Source organism: Vipera berus (assembly GCF_964194415.1).
Source record: "Vipera berus genome assembly, chromosome: 5".
NCBI classification, from domain to species: Eukaryota; Metazoa; Chordata; class Lepidosauria; order Squamata; family Viperidae; genus Vipera; species Vipera berus.
Genome location: NC_138207.1, coordinates 33,560,320 through 33,579,773, shown reverse-complemented (window position 1 = coordinate 33,579,773; position 19,454 = coordinate 33,560,320). Strand labels below are relative to the sequence as shown.

Genomic DNA, 19,454 nt, shown 5'->3' with positions numbered 1-19,454 from the left:
AGTGGAGGCAGAAAATAACAAATGAACAGAAAAGAAAAAAGATGTAACGAAGTGGCTTCTGGCCTTCTTACAGCACTCCTAAGTACAATGATAGAGACTCTCTAAAGTTACATTATAACTCCCTTTTATGATCTATCCTGCCCAATCATCAAAATCATAAATCACGTTCAATTTTTTTCTTTTTTTATGGAAAAAGTTCATAAGGGATTTCCAGTCACTGATAAACACAGATCTTTTTTCTCTAATCAGACAAATCAGTTTGACTATTTCAGTGAGTCTATCATCTTCAACAACTATTTCTCTGTAGTAGGAACTGCCAAAACTTTCCATCTTGGTCTATTCAATAATCTCACACAGTTTTTATATATAAAGCATATCATCCTACCAATGTCCTACCAACCTTGATTGGGGCTTTTTTTTTCTTGGTTTCCTAAACCTAGTTTAACTGGTTTTTGATCATCTGACTGAGGAAGTAAGTCTGTTTCTTTCCTTAGAAATTTTTTGTTCATCTGTTCAATTATGTCCAATTCTTGGAGACTGACTGGACAGGTTTTTTACAGAAATGTTTGCCCAATTTTGTCTTTTCTGGAGCTGAGAAAGACTAGCTCATGGTCACCTAGCTGACTTCATGCCCAAAGCAGGACTAGAATTCACAGTCTCCCAGTTTCTAGTCTGATGCCTTAATGACTACATCAAACTGGCTCTCTTCCCTGGAATATCCACCCAAAGACAATCATGGAAGAAATAATGCCCCAGTCAAGGCTGATAAGAAAAGTACCAAATATATGTAAATAGCCAGCAAATTCTACTTCCTCACGTGCTGATTATGTCCCTTAGCATGGTAATGAAATGTATGCAGGAAAAGAAGCAAGCTAAGAAAACACTAGGAATCCACAATCGAACCAAAAACTACATAGAGTATATTATTTCCTGTGGCAGATAAAATTATATATGATTGCTTATCATGCTCTTAATAATGTTCTCCTTTGATCATGTAAAAATTATATAGTAGGAAAAAGTAGGTAGGTATCTAGAGTTGGATCCAGGTTATTCAAGACTGATGCAAATTAGGCCTCACATTGTGAACTTGGCTTTACAAATCAAAATCAAACAACCCTGCTTTAATAAGGGAAATTAAATTTATTCTTTCAAGTGAGATTCAAGGTGCTGGTGATGACCTATAGAGCCCTAAATGGCATGGGTCCAGGCTATCTTCGGGAGCATCAACTTCCCATCGTCCTGTGTGCTCCCACAGGGAGGGCCTCCTCAGGGTGCTGCTGGTCAGGGAGTGCCGGCTGGCGGCCCCCAGGGGGAAAGCGTTCTCGGTGGGTACGCCTGCCCTTTGGAATCAGCTGCCTGTGGAACTCTAGATGGCCCCCGACCTTCGCTCGTTTCGCCGGGACCTAAAAACTTGGCTATTCAAGCTTGCCGGCCTGGACTGAGGATTTTGGGTTAAGATTTTAATTTTAAATTATTTTGGGGCTATTTAATTTAATTCTATTTTAACCTGTATATATTGTACTGTTTTAATTTGCCCTGTAAACCGCCCTGAGTCCCTCGGGAAAAGGGCGGTATATAAATCAAAATAAATAAAATAAATAAATAAGTGAAAGGCAAATCAAACACAGTTTTAATATGTAGCAAAACTCAAGGAAAAAGAGATGAGATTTTTAAGGTTTTCTTTCAAAACTACAGTATTTATCTTCATAGGGCAGAAAGCTCAAAACCTTGGAAATCATTATGAAAATGCTCCATCGCCACCATCACCTCTCTCTTATGCTTGCCACTTGCATTTCCAAAGACAGCATCAAGTACAAGACAAAACTTAAGCAATGAACTTTATTTAGGGAACTATAATCTCATCCAATACAAAAATGCACTTCTCAATCTGAAATAGGATGATCAGACGTTTGGGTTTTATGAACATATGGTAGCTCTGGCCAGTCATAAATAGTGAACCTGTTCATGGGGGGAGGGGAGGGAGAGAGAGAGGTGATCCCCAAATGCTTTCTCCCAACCCAAACAAAACCCCTCAACATGTTTATTTCCAAAGCATTACTAGGGTTTATCAGAGGTCCAGAAAATTCCTTACAAAGGATATTTACCTTACTTTGCTTTACATTATTCTAACTTTCTACTGATTTTTTTTTCCAGTTGAGCAGGATTAGAAGTCCCTGCCTGTTGCTTACTAATACAATTCAGCCAGATATTTTTACAATACTAGCATTTATTTGCAAAAAAGTTTCAATTTGCTGTTCATACTAGCTCCAAATAGTTAACCTAAATGTGTACGGTATCTCATTTTCCATCAAAGAAGTTTTTAAATGTATTGATAAGAAGATACTAAACATCACTTAATGTATATCAGAACAGTGACTGCTTTTTTTCCTCCAGCACAGATTCTAAGTTCTATTTTGTTTTCTTTGAATGTAAATGTTGAATGTAAACTATTTCTTTGTCTGCATTTATTTGCATTTTGTAAACAGATACCAAGAGGTGTTCCTTCCCTTTGTTCTAAAATCCTAACCATTATAACCAGCTAGAAAAATTAAAAGCAGGCCACTCCTAATGATGAAAAAACAAACATATACCATGACAGAAGAGCAGACAGTCCAACTTTCATAGGAAAGATACCCCTGTAAATTAGGAAAACTCTGAACCTCATGCCAAATATTATTGTTATATGAAGTAATTACACTAATTGCATTACACTGTCAGGCTTTATCATGTGTATTTTGTATATAATATGCATTACACTGGAAGCAAGCACACAAGATTAACCAAGGACACATGAAAAGACCATAAGAACATTCAGTGGAGTAAATATTAATGTGTTCTGTGTAGACTCACAATTAAAAAAGCACTAGGCCTATAATATTCAGAGACATAGGAGCAGTTTCCTTTTTCCATTCAAAACTAAAATCTCACAAATTCATTAAATTTAGAATAAGTCATACTGAATTTTGGTGGATTCTTTTCCTTTTCAGGCAGCAAAAGGTATCATATTTTTTGACAAATACTACAAAACAGAAAGTGATTTATATAACCACACTTTCATTTTAACATTCCCTCTAGTGCAAAGTGTATTTATGTATGTACCGTACATGCATTCTTTTTTTCATTTTGTTTGTTGTTGTTCTTGTTTACTTATTAAAAACATTTTTAAAAAGAAAACATAGAAAGATGAAGAAATTTTTAGTACGGGTATTGGTATGTATATAAGAATATTATCATTTCAACTATTCAGCATTTAAAACATACATTTCAAGTTAGAGTTCCTTACAGCTCACTTGCTATATTAGAATCCTTTTTCATAGGTGAAATTTTCTTTACACTAAATCAGATTGTTTTCCCAGCTTGGATAATATTTTTTATTGCTGACATGGAACTTGTGTGTGTGTGTATGTATGTGTGTGCGCTCTCTCTCTCTCTCTCTCTCTCTCTCTCTCTCTCTCTCTCTCTCTCTCTCTCTCTCTCTCTCTCTCTCTCTCTCTCTCCATCCCCCATTTTTCACATAACTACCTAATTGTTTAGTTCTGGCCATTGGACATGACATTTTTCTCAGTAAATTAATCCAACAACTTCTTTGTCTTTATTCAGGTATTTATGATAATACCGGAACCTATTGTAAGATGTACGGAATTCCATACTAAAGTACTGATTTTGAAAGAGGTCAAATACTTGTTTCTTTAGTCTATGTACAGGTAATTAATAGCCTGTGACTGTATTAGGAATATTTTCCAAATGCCACTGACATTCAGTATATTATTTAGGGTGCTTTTATTATTGATCCATCCATACTTTTTCTTATTGATCCAGGGCTGTTTTATTTTGACCAGAAATTTTCTAATTTTAAGATATACATATTTAAGCAGATTTCAACAGGCACTTTACTGGATCCATAAGAAGGCAAGATACAATAAAGTATTTTTTCCAATTTATGCTGGTGATAAATAATAAGCATATACTTAAATCCCTTCCACTAAAATCAGTAGGACTTAAAAATGTTTAATTTCTGCTAAACTGTGCCCTATAAAGATTTTTTTATAACTGGATTGCTTCTGGTGCTGTTGAAAATGAACAGAGGACATTACCATTTTTATGAGCAATGTGAGGTTGCCATTAGGCTAATGATCATCCAGGGAGTGCAGGTTTTCTCAGCAGATCATGTTAAATGCTAAATAAGTAATTACTAATGGTGTACTCACTATCCTATAAGTGACTTTCTGTTTTGAATGATATTTATATCAGTCTGGCTATTCTTAAGTAACCTTAGCATCTTCTTCTATTCACATTTTTCCCACCCCCAAATAATCTATCTGATGTAATCATCAAAGTGGTTATGAGAAAAGCCAATAAAATGAGCAGAAAGGTTTTATCGTCTGTTTTGTTTTGTTTAATTGTTTATTTCATATTGAGAGAGGTTGTAACTTGACAACACAAAATACCATGAGGATTTTCTGCAAGACAGATTGTCAAAAATGTTGAAACTCTTTGCAGGCCATTGTACAGCAGAAAGTTTTTCAGGACACCCCTTGATGATCCCCATCGTTCTAGATTCAGGGCTTCTCAAGGTTATACTGTCGGAATGGGCTATCACTGCATTGTTCAGGAAAGGGAGCTTAACAAGCCTGCTTGTCAAGAGCTCTTTACCTTATATATAAGTGTGCTGACCCACTACACACACACATGTATGGCAAGAGTTCTACAGGTGTTTATTCAAGCCCCCAAACAGGTCCTCGAAAAGCATGCCTGTTGCACAGGTCTGGATTCCAAGCTCCATACAGAATGTTTCACTGGGTAACTGAGTCCAGTGGGTAAACACAAAGTCCAGGTAAGCAGTCCAGTAGTTAAACAAGCCAGGATATAAGGCATGAGCACCCAAGGCACAGAACTGGGCACAGTGCTCCAGCAACTCTCAAGTCCTCAGGGCAGGATTAAGTAGACAATGCCAATGCAGCCCTTCATGAGAGGAAAGGTTGCCTCCCCATGAGTAGTCTAGCTGACCGGTGTTGTGCCTATCTCCTCTCTGCTCTATATATCCTTGGATCAGGAGGAGGTGTGGACTGTACCTCCTCCTCATTGCTAATGGAGCACTGCAGCTGCTCCTGATCCTTGCCTGGAGCTTCCTAGCCAACTTGTGGCAGCTGCGTCTTGCCTCCCTCAGCCTCAGCCTGTTGCTTGTGTGATCAACCCAGCTGAGGCTGCTCCATCAGGTAAGCATTTTCTGAGCCCCAATCCTGACCAGTTCCTGGCTCCATACATTTCTCTGCAGATTCAAACTCACCTTCTACCTCTGAACTCACATCTGGAGAGGGGCAAGGGGGGGGCAGGTCCATGACACTAGGTCATATAGAAAGATGGGAGCTTTCTGTGCATTATCAACTTGACTGGTAAAACAGCTATAGCTGTTGATCCAAAGAACACCCCCACTATCTTGTCCCAAAGTGCTTTTTCATGAGGCTACTGGACTTTCTTGTTTTTCTTTGAAGATCTTTCATCTATCTCCAGTCTACCACACAGTCCTTTCAACAGTTCCAAGAAAGCTCCATACCAATTTGCACTACTCAGGTGACCCTGATGATACAGGTTAGCCTCCAGGGGCTTCAACGGCTTGCTAAAAGAATGCAAATGACCAGCGGCCTGAAAGGAGTATAAATCCTGCCATTCCCCACCATCCAATAAAAGCTGAAGAAGCTTCTTGGATAAGAAGCAAAATGTCTTCAAAGAAAAACAAGAAAGTCCAGTTGCTTCGTGAAAAAAGCATCTTTGGGACAACCATGACCTGGGTGCCTGAGAATCTCGATAGGCACCTCACTGTCTTATGCTGTTTATCTATAATCTGAAGTACAATATAATTAAGATTAACATTAAGAGGAACACATTTAAAGTGGTACATCTTCTCACAGCTTCCTGCATGTTATCTTTGAGTCTTAGTTCATTGGAAAAATATAATTATTCTTTCAGTGTTCATGTCTATCTATGTATATAAAATTTCTATTGAGAAGTTGCATTAAGTTAGCTTTATATATGTATTTTAACTTCAAGCAATGAATGGTGACATCAATTCACAGTGACACAAAGTTAAACATCGATACACTAATTGCCAATTTTGCTCTTTCTTAAGAAGTCCTGAACAGCCCTTTTTTTTACTATAGTCTGATTTCAACATTGTCCACACATCAAAGATTTAAGATTATGACACAAATATACCATCACAAGCTAATCACTTACAAGACACTGCAGGAACAGAAGCTTTTATCAGTTCATTAATTCTGCCTAAACACTATTGGTACACTTTGGATGAGCCTTCTATGTTATTCTGTCACCATGAACTAATCCATTCTTCAAACATCAGCCAAGCTTGAATTGTGCTGAGAAGGTCCTGAATTCATCAGTCAGTGGTGATGAGGTAATACATTTATAAGAAACAAGAACTGTATTTTCACCATGACTCAGTTTATCAATAAGCTGTTCATCTATTAAATAATTTTCTTTCAAGCTTGAGATGAATAATGCTGGTTATCAATTTTAAGTTAAGTTGTAAGAAGAAACTTCCTGACAGTGAGGACAATTAACCAGTGGAACACTTTGCCTCCAGAAATCGTGAGTGCTCCATCACTGGAGATTTTTAAGAAGAAACTAGACAGTCACTTGTCTGAAATGGTATAGGTTCTCCTGCTTGATCAGGGGGCTGGACTAGAAGACCTCCAAGGTCCCTTCCAGCTCTATTCTATTCTAAGGTCAGCTTCTGTTCTATTCTAAGTTCATTCCATTCTCTATACTACAGTTAGTGTTTGATAGATACAACAAGTTTTAATCTACTTTGCTTTCAGATTTTTATAGATGTTGATGCATAATTCATGATTTATTAATATTATACTTCAATTAGGCATTGTCCCCTGAAACCCAAGTTAATGAAGTAGAGTCCATAAATATTGTAAATAAATCAGTGTGGGATCAGAATAAATTTCAGGAAATTTGTTCTAACAAAATTTCAACAGTATGGAGGAGTGAGTGAAAAAAGACTCAGTAAAATAGACTTAGTAAAATCCCTCAAAACAAAATCTTATTCTGCCTATTCTTCAATAAATTGCTAAAATTCCATTGCCTGATAAAGAATGTTATAATTTGGGGACACATATCTCTGTCTGAAGAATAGCTATTACCTATGTACCCATTAAGTGGATCTTTGTGCAATATTCATAATATTTCTCAACTTTTTGCCAATGTCTGATAAGCTGTCACATTTTGTGTGTTTAGCACAGCAATCTAGCAAAGGTTATATAAGTACATTCAACTGAAATCTGTGACCAGGAACCATAGTAATTTAACGTACAGAACTATGTAAATACACAGACACAGACACAAACACACACATCATGATGTAGAAAAGATAACACAAGTGGTTGTTTTGATGGACTGGAGGGTGTTTAATTCATCTGAGAAAAGCAGACATGAGGGATTACCCTTGCACATCTTCTGATTTAACTCAGAACTGTGTCAGCAGTGTGATTGTAGGACAAACGAATTGAGGGTAAAGCAACTTAGATTCTGCAGTGGAGACATAAGTCCATGGGCTGCTAGTTACCCACTCCTGGGCTAAACAAATACTTTCTATAAGTAACTCCTGGGAAAAAGCTCAGTATGTAAATTCAAAAATAAATTAGAATGTGATAACTGTTATTTATTAAAAGATTGGATCAATTGTGAGTCGGTAATACTAAACAAAAGAAATGGACAGAGATAAGGCCAGGATATTGTGAAGAGAGTGGATACAGAAATTAATGCTATGGTGTTAGGACTTCACATCATTCTTTGCTACTTGTCCAAAGATTTGACTATTGATTTCAACTGCACTCAAGTAATGCATAACAGAACTTAAAGACCCAACATTATAAATTCAGAATGCACAATTCACTGAAACACCATATCTTGAAACACAGCATATAAAACAAAATAATGCAGAATCTTTACTAGCACCTCTTCAGTCCCTTAGAACAACAAATGAATCATTTTTATTAAGACAAAAGCAGAATACTTGACTAATGGACAATAATCACTGACAATTTCAGGGAGACCAAAAAGTTAGAATTGCACCTTATGAAGATTACAAAAACTAGACATACTGCTGTGATCCAGCAGATGAATTTTTATATACAATTTTTATCCAAAGTTACTCAATAAAAATACCTTAATGGGTGATAGATGTTCAGTGAGTCCTGTTGCTAATGTCATTTAAATATATCAAAAGATTGCCCATTTTTGAGATCCTTGGTGCTCTCTGAAATTGATTGTTTTTTTAAAAGATGTCTCATTAACCAATAGGTAAATATCATTAGTCCTAGAAGGGAGTGAGGTTTGCTCTCTGTTTGTATATTGGTGGCTTGCCCTTTCAGTGTTGGTGAGAGTATCTTGGGGGGTTCCTTGATTGACAATTTAAACCACAAGAAAAGGTGTATTCAGTAGAATAAAATGTAATAAATTATGTTTAGGATTTTACAGCCAAAAGATATATAAAGGAATTTGGTTTGATTTAAGGTTTGTTTGTTCATAACATTTTTAGGGTGAAATATAGGACAATTTGTGTGACTATGCCACTTTCAAGTATGCCACTGCTTTCCATTGAAGAGCAAATCTTGCCATCTATATGAGACTTTTAAATAAAACAGGTCTAGATCACAACTGGAATAACTTGAAAAGAAGAGAACAAGGAAAAAGAAGAGGAAGAGACTGTGATTATGTAAATAATCCTACAAAAAAAAAAGAAAATACAATGGCTGTTTATTGTTAGCCCTGGAATTTGTAGACAGTGAAATGTTCATGTACTGCTACAATAAAATGATCTTGTGATTAACTTTGAAGTTGCCTTGGGTTGCTCATAAAATTTTTTGAATCATGTAAAAGTAATATCAACAAAAATTATTTACATTCAGTTGCAATAAATATTGCAAACATGTATTTAAACAACTCCAGATTAACTTCCTACACAGCCATTAATATGTATAATTTAAAGTGATGAGGGTGGCCATTTTACTGCCAAAAGGGCTAATGTGGCCCCCATATTCTATTTTGTTTTTTCTCCAGAACCTTTCTATCATCAAATTTCAATTTCTTGACACTGTGAGTACAAACATAAAAATTATCATGTACACTTAAAAATAGGCTTGGTGCTATTTTTAAAAAGGAAGGAGAAACCCCCACACCTCACCTCTCAAATACAAACAAATTTTAAAAATGTGGTTTTGGCAACATGAGACATAGCTTCATTCCCTTTGCCTTATTGTCCTATCCTCTACACTTATTAGCAATCTCCCAAATATTAAATGAGCCCTACTACATCTGTTAATAATTACCAAGCTAATAGTATTAGTTTTTATTCCAAGTGGGGTTTTTGGGGGGGGTGTATTTGGCAAAATCATGCAAACATTTTCTTCATAATCCCTTCTTTTTGAAACGACTAGAAATTATCAAAAGGCACAAACATGCTCTTTTGCAACATGCTATATATTTATTCCAATGAAGCTTATGAAAGAAAATCTCCCATATATTTAATATTTTTAGCATCAATAATCATTCTCCTTGATATACAGCATGCATTTGTCACTCATTGCAAAGCAGATGGAAATCTGACTGCTTAACTATTTTGAAATTAAGACCTGTATCTTTTTATTACGTAATTTATTTTTGTACATTCATATTTTTCAAAATTACTTGCTAGTTACACTTAAGTAAAATGTATTGTGCCCCCAAAAACAAATTTAAAATGCCATATTTGGTTATTATCCATGAAAACCTGCTTCTCTGGAGTAATTTAGAAATACATATGTATTGCAGGCCTAAAATATGAAAGCTTTATATTGTCATTGTATGCATATTTGTACAGAAGCAAGTTCAAATAAATTAAACTGACATTTATTTTTAGAAATACATGAGGATTTGCTGGTGCACTCTACATAGTCTCCACAAAGTAGAAATCCAAGCAGCTGTTTTAAATCTGACATGGGTCCAAATTTTCTTTCAATGTATGTAATGGCATTCTCTTTATACATAGATAAGACATTCTCATCTGCCTCTTATTTCTATAGCCCATTTTATCCTTGTAAATCTGCTCCTGAAGCTGAAAGGACCCAATGAGGGCGTTGGTCATAGGGACAATCACAAAAAGTGGGAAAAGCTAAACATGGAACAGTAGAGACAGTAGAAGACCCTTTCATACCCTACTGTGCCAAATAACAACAGAATAAAGAAAACTGGCTCCAGTCAAATTATCTAGTGCCGTGTTGAGTTCTCTGCCTTTACGGCGAGAGACAGACTGTATTTAATTTAAATATGCTACAGATTGTAAGTAGGTCCTTCTGAATGTTTGCAACCCTGAATTTAAAAGTTGCAACAATGCTGCCATTTTTCCATGTGGCTCTGTCATATGGCTCTTACTGGTTGCCTGCTTGGAAAAATGTTCAATGTGAAAATGGCATTGAAAGCCAAGAACATTTCTCCAGGAAGGACTCTGTTTTGACCCGTCTGTCAGCGGTCAACTTAAAATCTATTCAATGCTCCAACACTGGAAGTTTTTAAGAAGAGACTGGACAGCCATTTGCCTGAAATGTTATAGGGTTTTCCTGCCTGAGCAGGGGGTTGGACTAGATGACCTCCAAGGTCCCTTCCAACTTATTATTATTTATGAGTATTAGAAGTAGAACACTTCTATTTGTAAAATATGAGGATGCCTTTGAAGATAAATAAGGTCAAATGTAAATGATGTCTTGCCATGCTCAGTTTTTTTTCTTATGGCAAAGGGAAAAATACCAACTGACTACCCAGCAAAGCTGCCTCTTATAGAATAATGGCTTTGTACAAATGGTGCCTTCACTTCAGAAGGAGAGGGTAGAGTCCTATGCAGAATTCCCTTCTAAACTATAGTGGGAGGACCCATCTGCATTTTTTTCTGCATGAGTGGAGTTAGTTTCATGTATGAAGACTGACAGAAGGCTCATAGCATCATGGAAGTTGCAAGAGGGCTGCAGTGAAAGAGGATTTAGACAGCAGCCAGCGCTTCAGAAGGGAAAACAGAGTACAGTTAAAAAAATAATTCCACCTTGTCTTGATGCAAATATGGTAGTTGGGTGAGGTTAAAAGTTTATGCTGCTTCTATTTAATTCCTATCATCTCTTTTTCTACGGACTATGCCATTCATTCTGCCAGGAATACTAGTGGTTCCAAGACCAGAAATAGCACTAATTAATTCATCATTCATTCATTTAATGTTCAGCCCATCTTGTCTAGAACAACCCTGGGTGGCTTGCAAACATTAAACCTACTTCACATTAAATTAATAAAGCAACAGTAATAAATACTGTTAAAAGAGGGGAGGAAGGGAACATGAAAGTACATGGATGCGTAAGTACATTAAACATACAATGTTTTATGTAAACATTCAGCTACTTGACCTCAAGGCCATCAAATGTAAAACTAAGTATCTATTAATTTGGAGAAGTGTGAGGAATACAACTTTGAGAATATAATCAACTTCTACATCCTGGCATATGCTGGGCAGTCAGCTGTTTTGTATTATTCCAGTCTTGCTTGTAAAAAATAGTTTAATCCAGCTAAGCTACATCTGTAAATCTTTGACCAATTCTGACTTGATTTTCTGAAAGTAAACTTGGTTTCTGTATGTCTCTTAAGGAACAATTTCACTGACTTATTCTTCAGGAGAAATAGGTACCTCTTGTTCCCTATTTAGACACAAGGTTGTCAAAGGATGTGTGAGAATGTCCTGTTTTTCATTATAGAAACATTTCTTCATTCTTATATTTTCCCATATTTTCAAGAACTCCCAGTGAGAGCCAATCTAGCCAGGCTTCTGTAAATGGAAAAATACAGTCATCGAGGAAGACTTGAAAGTGATGAAAAAATATACTACAGGAAAAATACAGCAGCAGAATGTTCTATTACTTCCTGAAATAAATTGAAAACACTACCAAGACAAATTTGGAAAAAAAATAATTATTAAGATTCCTGAGAATATGCTAAAAAATCAAAAGTTTCTTTTAGCAGAGGAATATAATGTCTGAATACTTTAAGGAATTAATGTTATATAAGAACTTACTCCAGTATACTATAATTAAAAATATTGGATCAATGCAGTGTATGGACTTGACTGATGTATGATGGCTGTGTTAATTAGATCAGCAAGTATCTATTCACAGGTATACATATGAATATATGCAACAAATACATATTATATCTGGATAGATAGATAGATATATTCTCAAACCAGTTCATCACATATATACTATCCTTCCCAATAATTCTGTTCCAGATTGCTATTCCTGAACAAGTGGCGGGGGAGGGGGGAGAAGGAAGAGGGAGGTTTTACATTCTCATCCTCTCCACTACAATTAGCAACAGGGAAAAGTGCAGTTTATTCCCTTCTGTCTAGCTGAGGTATAACCAACTGAAGGTTATAAAAATGTGAACTTAGCTACCAGAACAACATGCTGTAGTACAGCTTAGACTTGCAAATAGCTCACACATGCTTCAATGCATGTGACCAATGCAAGCATAGAAAACTAAATTAGAGCAAAAGGAGAACATGTGGACTTTCTAGATAGTAGGCCAGAAAAATGAAAGATGGAGAGTGGGAGTACACTGGGGAAAAGAAAAAAAAACAGAGCCTGTTTCATGTAGTTGTTCATTGCTTCGGGGACCCTTCAACCATATATAACCGTTCATGATTTGATGAGTAACATGGCACATAGTGCATCCATAGTGTGGAGAGGAAAGGATAGCCTTGAGTACATGTAAAGAGAGATAAAAAGATGCCTGTGGCTTGCGTTGAATCTATAAAACCAACAGAAATTATGAGAGAAGAACCTCCTTTAGATCATACACAGCAAAAGCAGATGGCATCCCAGCATCAACAGGTGATGGATGGATGCAGTCTCGGTACAACCCTTTTTCCTGTTTTGAGTTAAAATCACTTTGTGTGCTCCATCTCAATCTCTTTCCATAAAATCTATTTTCCCTTACTCAATATGTTTTTCTTTGGAATTTGTTCTATTGGAAGCTGCATACAGCATATTAAATAACACCTCAAGAATTTCAGGCATTCTCATGCCTCTTTCGGATTATTTACTTTTCAGTTGGGTTGTTGGCTTTGGAGTTCAGATTTGCTCCCCTCCTCCTGCTTCTTGAAGCTAGCCAACAATATGGCACTACACCACCCTTTATGTATATATGTTGCATAATTATGAAGACACGAAGTATTTATCACCTTTTTGGAGCACGAAGCAGAAAGAAATACAATACTATTACTTCCAGCCAGTAGCTTTCCCAAGATAATTAGATAACACAGTGACTGAAGCCTTGGTTAGTCCAAGGCTTTTCAAGTTAAGTGATTGACGTGCCTCTGTCTGGCTGCTCTATTAACTGTTTCATTTTGTTGCTATTTGCAGTTTGCTTGGCTAATACTTCGAACAAATACAGACTGTTTCTTTAGCCCCTTTTTTCTCTTTGACCTTCTCCTGCCCATTTTCTTTGAGCCACTTCAAGCTGCCTTGAAAAGGCCTGTTGAATGTGCACAGTCCATCAGAGTCTCAGGTTCATCCCCTTTGCGGCCCTGAATGCTCGACTTCAAAGATGGGCCGCATTCTTTAATTGCCCTTTGAATTAATATCAAAGGGTCACAATGCGAGTGCCAAAAGAGAAAGAGTCTTTAATGAAGCAAAGAGCTACTATTCATTTGCAGATAAGCACGTTTTTATGCCTGAATGGTCACCACTGGGGCTAAACGCTTCGGGAAGAAGAGGAGATGGAGGAGTAGGGAGGGAGTCTGAAGTGGTGATTAGTTGAAACAAACAAGAGTAAACAAATTTTCTAAAAAGGGAAAAAAAGAGAATACAAAAGGCCCCACCCCATCCCAACAAGGGAAAATCAGTCAATATGCAGCATGTGTTAAATGCCTCAAGAAAGATCATTTCTGATCTGCTACCATTTTCCTACCCCTTTCACTATTTGCTTATCAGCTTGAGAAAACCTTTCCTTTTATCTCTTTCTGCCATCTCAAAACTGAGTTTATTCAAAGGTTTTGTGGATTTTGATTCAGTGTGTAACTATTTGCCTGGGAATACAGAAGAAGATTCCCTGGTGGAATAGAAATGATACTTTTGAAAATTAATTCAATGGAGATTGAATGGGTGGAATGTGAGACGGTTTATGACATTTTTTCTTCTAGTTATTTTTACATACTTTTTTTTACTATTCTAGGTATGAAATAAAACATTGATTGTATTCATTAGTATGTTTGGAATTAAGTCGGCATCTAAATGAAGAAAAAAATAGCAGTTAATGCAGAAAAGAAACAATGCTTTTCTTTCTGAATGCTTAAGCACGTTCTTGCAAACCTGCTAATATAAAGTATTGCTTCTGCTCAAATCTCCATATTTCAAATATTTTTGTATATTTGCCTGATGAAAAATGAGAAGACCTGTTCCCCCTGCATTCTAGTCTTCTATTTAGTAATTTCATTTTGGTGATTGCTTTATTAAAAAAGGAGAAATGTTCTATATTAAATATATATGATGTATTATCTTAATATTTTATATAAAGAATTCAGAAGCTGATTATGTTATATTTATCTGTAATTTAAAATATACAAAATTCAATGAGACTTCCATCAAGTAAGCCAACATGGAGCTTCTTTCAAATTCTTGAGTTCAATTAAAAAGAAGTTCAGACCTCCCTCCTCCATTATACTTAGAAGCAACTAAAGGTAGTGAATATATTAAAGCATAGGCATGGTAGAACTTGGCTGGAATTCAGAGGGCCTATGACTATGCGTATAGTCAAGGCTATGGTCTTCCCAGTTGCAATGTATGGCAGTGAAAGCTGGACCATAAGAAAGGCTGAGCGCCAAAGAATTGAAGCCTTTGAACTATGGTGCTGGAGAAGACTCCTGCGAGTCCCTTGGACTGCAAGGCGATCAAACCTGTCAGTCCTAGAGGAGATCAACCCTGACTGCTCTTTAGAAGGCCAGATCCTGAAGTTGAAACTCAAATACTTTGGCCACCTAATGAGAAGGAAGGACTCACTGGAGAAGAGCCTAATGCTGGGAAAGATTGAGGGCAAGAGAAGAAGGGGACGACAGCGGATGAGGTGGCTGGATGGAGTCACTGAAGCAGTAGGCGTGAGCCTAGATGGACTCCAGAAGATGGTAGAGGACAGGAAGGCCTGGAGGAACATTGTCCATAGGGTCGCGATGGGTCGGACACGACTTCGCAACTAACAACAACAACATGGTCTACAAAAGTCCCAAAACAATTACACATATAGGCTATAGTAAAAAAAGAAGGAAGACACCTCTAGCTACTTTGGTTAATTGTTTATGTATATTTAAGGCAATATTTAATTGACCAACTTAGAGATAAGCTACAGAAATGTGACACATATATGTTAAACTGGTTTACACAAAACTGCTTCCTCACTATGGCTTTTTCTTCTCTGTTGGTTGGCTGATGGCAGAAAGGAAGAAAGAGGAGAGGTGGCAACAATAGTTAGGGATGGGAGGTAGTGTGTTACAATGGAAGCAATAGCACTGAGGACAAGAAAGAGGTGATTGTAAGAACAAGATGGTGGGAAGCTTGAAAAAGAGGTCAGCCAGATGCAACTACTTGCCATGAAAACATATTCAGGACCTCCTCAAACCTGGCCAAGTAGTGCTGACAACTCTGTAATTAAATATATATTCATATGGTCCATTTTAGGCGCAAAAGTGATTTAGGAGAAGGAAATGTGGCAAAATACAATTCTGGGACATCTTTATTACTAAAGTAATAATCAGGAGTTACTTGTACAGTGATAATGAGGCATTCCCAATTTACTTTTCATTGTAGCAATTTAGAGAAAGACAGTTAAAATGAAGAAAATTATATTAAGCAGATGTAGCTTAATCAAGGGACGCGGTGGCTCAGTGGGTTAGGATGCTGAGCTTTTCGATCAGAAGGTCGGCAGTTTGGCGGGTTGAATCCCGAGTGCCACGTAACAGAGTGAGCACCTGTTACTCGTCCCAGCTTCTGCCAACCTAGCAGTTTGAAAGCACGTAAAAATGCAAGTAGAAAAATAGGGACCACTACGGTGGGAAGGTAACAGCATTCTGTGAGCCTTTGGCATCTAGTCATGCCGGCCACATGACCACGGGGATGTCCTCAGACAAGTGCTGGCTCTTCGGCTTTGAAACAGAGATGAGCACCGGCCCCTAGAGTTGGAAATGACTAGCACGCATGTGTGGGGGAACCTTTACCTTTACCCAGCTTAATCAGCTTTTGGGTATATCATTTCTGCTTTATTCTGCAACTTAAACAATAAAATTACTGCTTTTCTTTTCTTTTGCATTTCTGTGGATAAATCATATGACCCAGCAATTCTTTGAACAGTTGTTTCACTTTGATAAAGTTGTGTAAGAAGCGTTCCCTCAAAACAAGTTGGTCAAATGACATGACCCCATGCCTCTACACAGTAAAGTGCCAGAGAAGGACTGGAAGAAATACTTTGTGCCACATGAATCACATTAAGGAAGAAAAGTTTGTCAACCACACACCTCAACAAAGCAAATCTTGCCCACCTCACACCACTCTAAATATATATTATGATGATACTTGGTGTCCTGCAAAATTTGCCATACATCTTTTTTCAGATTCTTAAAACAACACATCTACATAAAACAGAATTGGAATAAATGTGAAGAAGGGTAACCAAAAGGGCCAATGGGAAGAACATGCAGGACTTCTTATTCAGTGAAGACAAGCACAGCTATAATCTTATATTCCTGGGGAAAAGTCCCACTGAACATAATGGGACATATTTTAGAAAAGACGTGTATAGACCTGTGCTGTATGGAAGTACGTGGAGGAGATCTTTATCATAAAACTTGATATGAAGACTGTTGGTAAATAAAAAAACCTTCATTCTTTTCTCATAACACTAAAACTTAGAAAGTCTACCAGAACTGATTGGCAGTACAGAAAAAAGAGGTATCTTGCATTTGCACCATTAATTTTATGAAATGCAATATCCACAAGATGTGACAACCTTCCTTAGCTTGAATTGATTAAAAGCAAGGCTGCATAACTTTTCCCAGACTAAGAATAATACTATATTTTAAATGTCATGCCAGGAACTATACTCTAAAACATGAAGAGGAAGAACAAAATTATATCTTTCATTTAATCAAAATTAATATAGTTAATATGATCTTACTGATCATAGATTGAATATTTTCCCCTTTTGCCTCATTCAATATGTTGGGTGGGTATCCCTGGGGGCCACATCCAAAGCTTTCAGAAGCCACATGTGTCCTTGGGACACATTCAGGACATCTGCCTCTGGTAAATATTTGGGATTTCTAAATTTATGAACAATCACTTTTAGGAACTCTGGAGGCCTATATATGAAACTAGGACATTAAATTGATAATCTTTTATTTACGTGCTTAAAATTATGTGCTTTTAAAACTGAATAATAAATATTGGTCCTGGAGTCCATGTCAATTTTCATTGGTTTATTGTAACTGGAGAATCTGAGATTGTGCCTCAAGGGGATTTTTCAAAGTTCCCCCTATTCATTATGATCTTCAAAATCAAAGGAATGGAAAAGAAAAAATGAATCCTATAACCAATGATTAGTGAAATTCTTTTAACTATATTTGTTTCTAAAGGTATTCTTGGTAACTGCTCCGCGTTTTGGAATTGCTTGCCAACAAAAACCAAGTAAGCTCTCGCTCTATTATTTTTCTACAGTCAGGCAAGACCATTTTTATTCAGGCCGGGCTTTGAAGTTTCAGGCTTACTTCTGGCTGAGCTGGGTACCTGACTAGTTTAATAATATGTTTTTAATTACTATATGCTTTATTTCTGTTTTAACTGATTTAGCTTGTTCATGGAACAGTGGGAGAGTACATTAATTAAATGAAAAGTATAGAACTGATTGTAATATAGGAAATCCTCACTCTGAGGATTTGAGTAGCTTAATCCTATTATTTGAAGTAAATCACATTAGATTTCAGTGGAGATAATGATGTCCGTTTGTTGGATCCATGCATCTTTAGCATAACTACTTTTGAACCTATCTTCTTGAAAACCTCATTATAATTTAAAGTAGCAATACAAATGATACCTATACAAAAATACTCTTACACATTGTCTTGCAGAATCTGATGCATTGAATTTCTACATAATCTACTTTACAGAATTTGGAGAACCTCTTAGTTCCTAGGTTCCAACTTAGAATAGCACTATCCATGGTTTCTAGTCTTGATGGCTAGCATCTACTTTCAGAATTATGGAGAGCATAACTTAAATATTAGCTTCTGGGGATAACAATGGAAGAGGGCAATAATATTGTTCTGGATGTAATTTGAACTAGTTTGCTACTGTATGATTCATAAAGTGAACAATACGGTTTCCTCACCTGTTTTAGAAACACCCTTCTGTTGTTTTTTTTGTTTTTTTATTTTTATTATCAAAGAAAAATCTAGATGACACTAGACCTAGATGACTACAAGGTACCACACAGGGTTTTCTGATCTAGTGATAATCTGAATTTTGCAACATGGACTTTTTGATTCTTAAGTTCTTAAACAAGTGTCATAAATAAGAATATCTAAAAACCTCATTGTTATAATAGAAAACATATCAAAATGCATTAAATATTTTATCATCATCTTAGCTGCAGTCATTTCTGAGGAAAACTATCACTGATTCCAGTTCTGTGCCTAAGGAAGATCTAGACCTCACAAACGTCTGGTTTCTAGCTTGATGCTTTAACCTCTATATCAAACTGGCTCTCTAGTCAAGATGTACTGAATACAAACCCAGCAAAGGAGTTTTCTCTCAAAAGGTAGAAAATACATGCATCTGTTATTTTGAATGTACATGCATTCCAGAACCATAGTTTCTATAAGGCACATTTTCTATTTTCCAGGAACAATATTCTAACAATAGAATAAGACTAAATTAATTATCTAAGAAGCTTTGCTGTTTTTTCATTTGGAAAAAGCATATGCTTTGCATACATTCTTTAGAAGAAAAGTGGGGTAAAAATGTTATGAATAACAACTGTAAACAGGACAATTGTGCATGCTCAATTGCAGCTTGAGGAGAAAGAGACATTCCTATCTCCCACACACATACCTGGAGTAATATATACTCAAATATCTACAATGTGGTGTTACTTTAAAACTATTCAAATCTCCCCACCCCCAAAAGTGTAAAGGAGCTTGCTTGAAACAGTGCATCTCAATTTATTAAAGCAGTCTGTTCTTTATTTCAGATTCATTCATCTTCTTCTGGCTGTCTTTACATGCACGTTCATACATAGCCACTTCACTTTGCTGGGGAAAAATGCAGAGTGAACTGATTATTTCTGCAAAGCCATGCAAAAACAGCTGGGAGCAA

At 36.5% G+C, this 19,454-nt stretch overlaps 1 protein-coding gene across 4 annotated transcripts in view; it reads right to left on the bottom strand.

The window, feature by feature from the left end:
• PAX3 (paired box 3) overlaps positions 1-19,454 on the bottom strand; it is a gene marked incomplete at both ends in the record, with an annotated part of 90,279 nt that overhangs the window by 35,406 nt on the left and 35,419 nt on the right. The window lies entirely within an intron of this gene.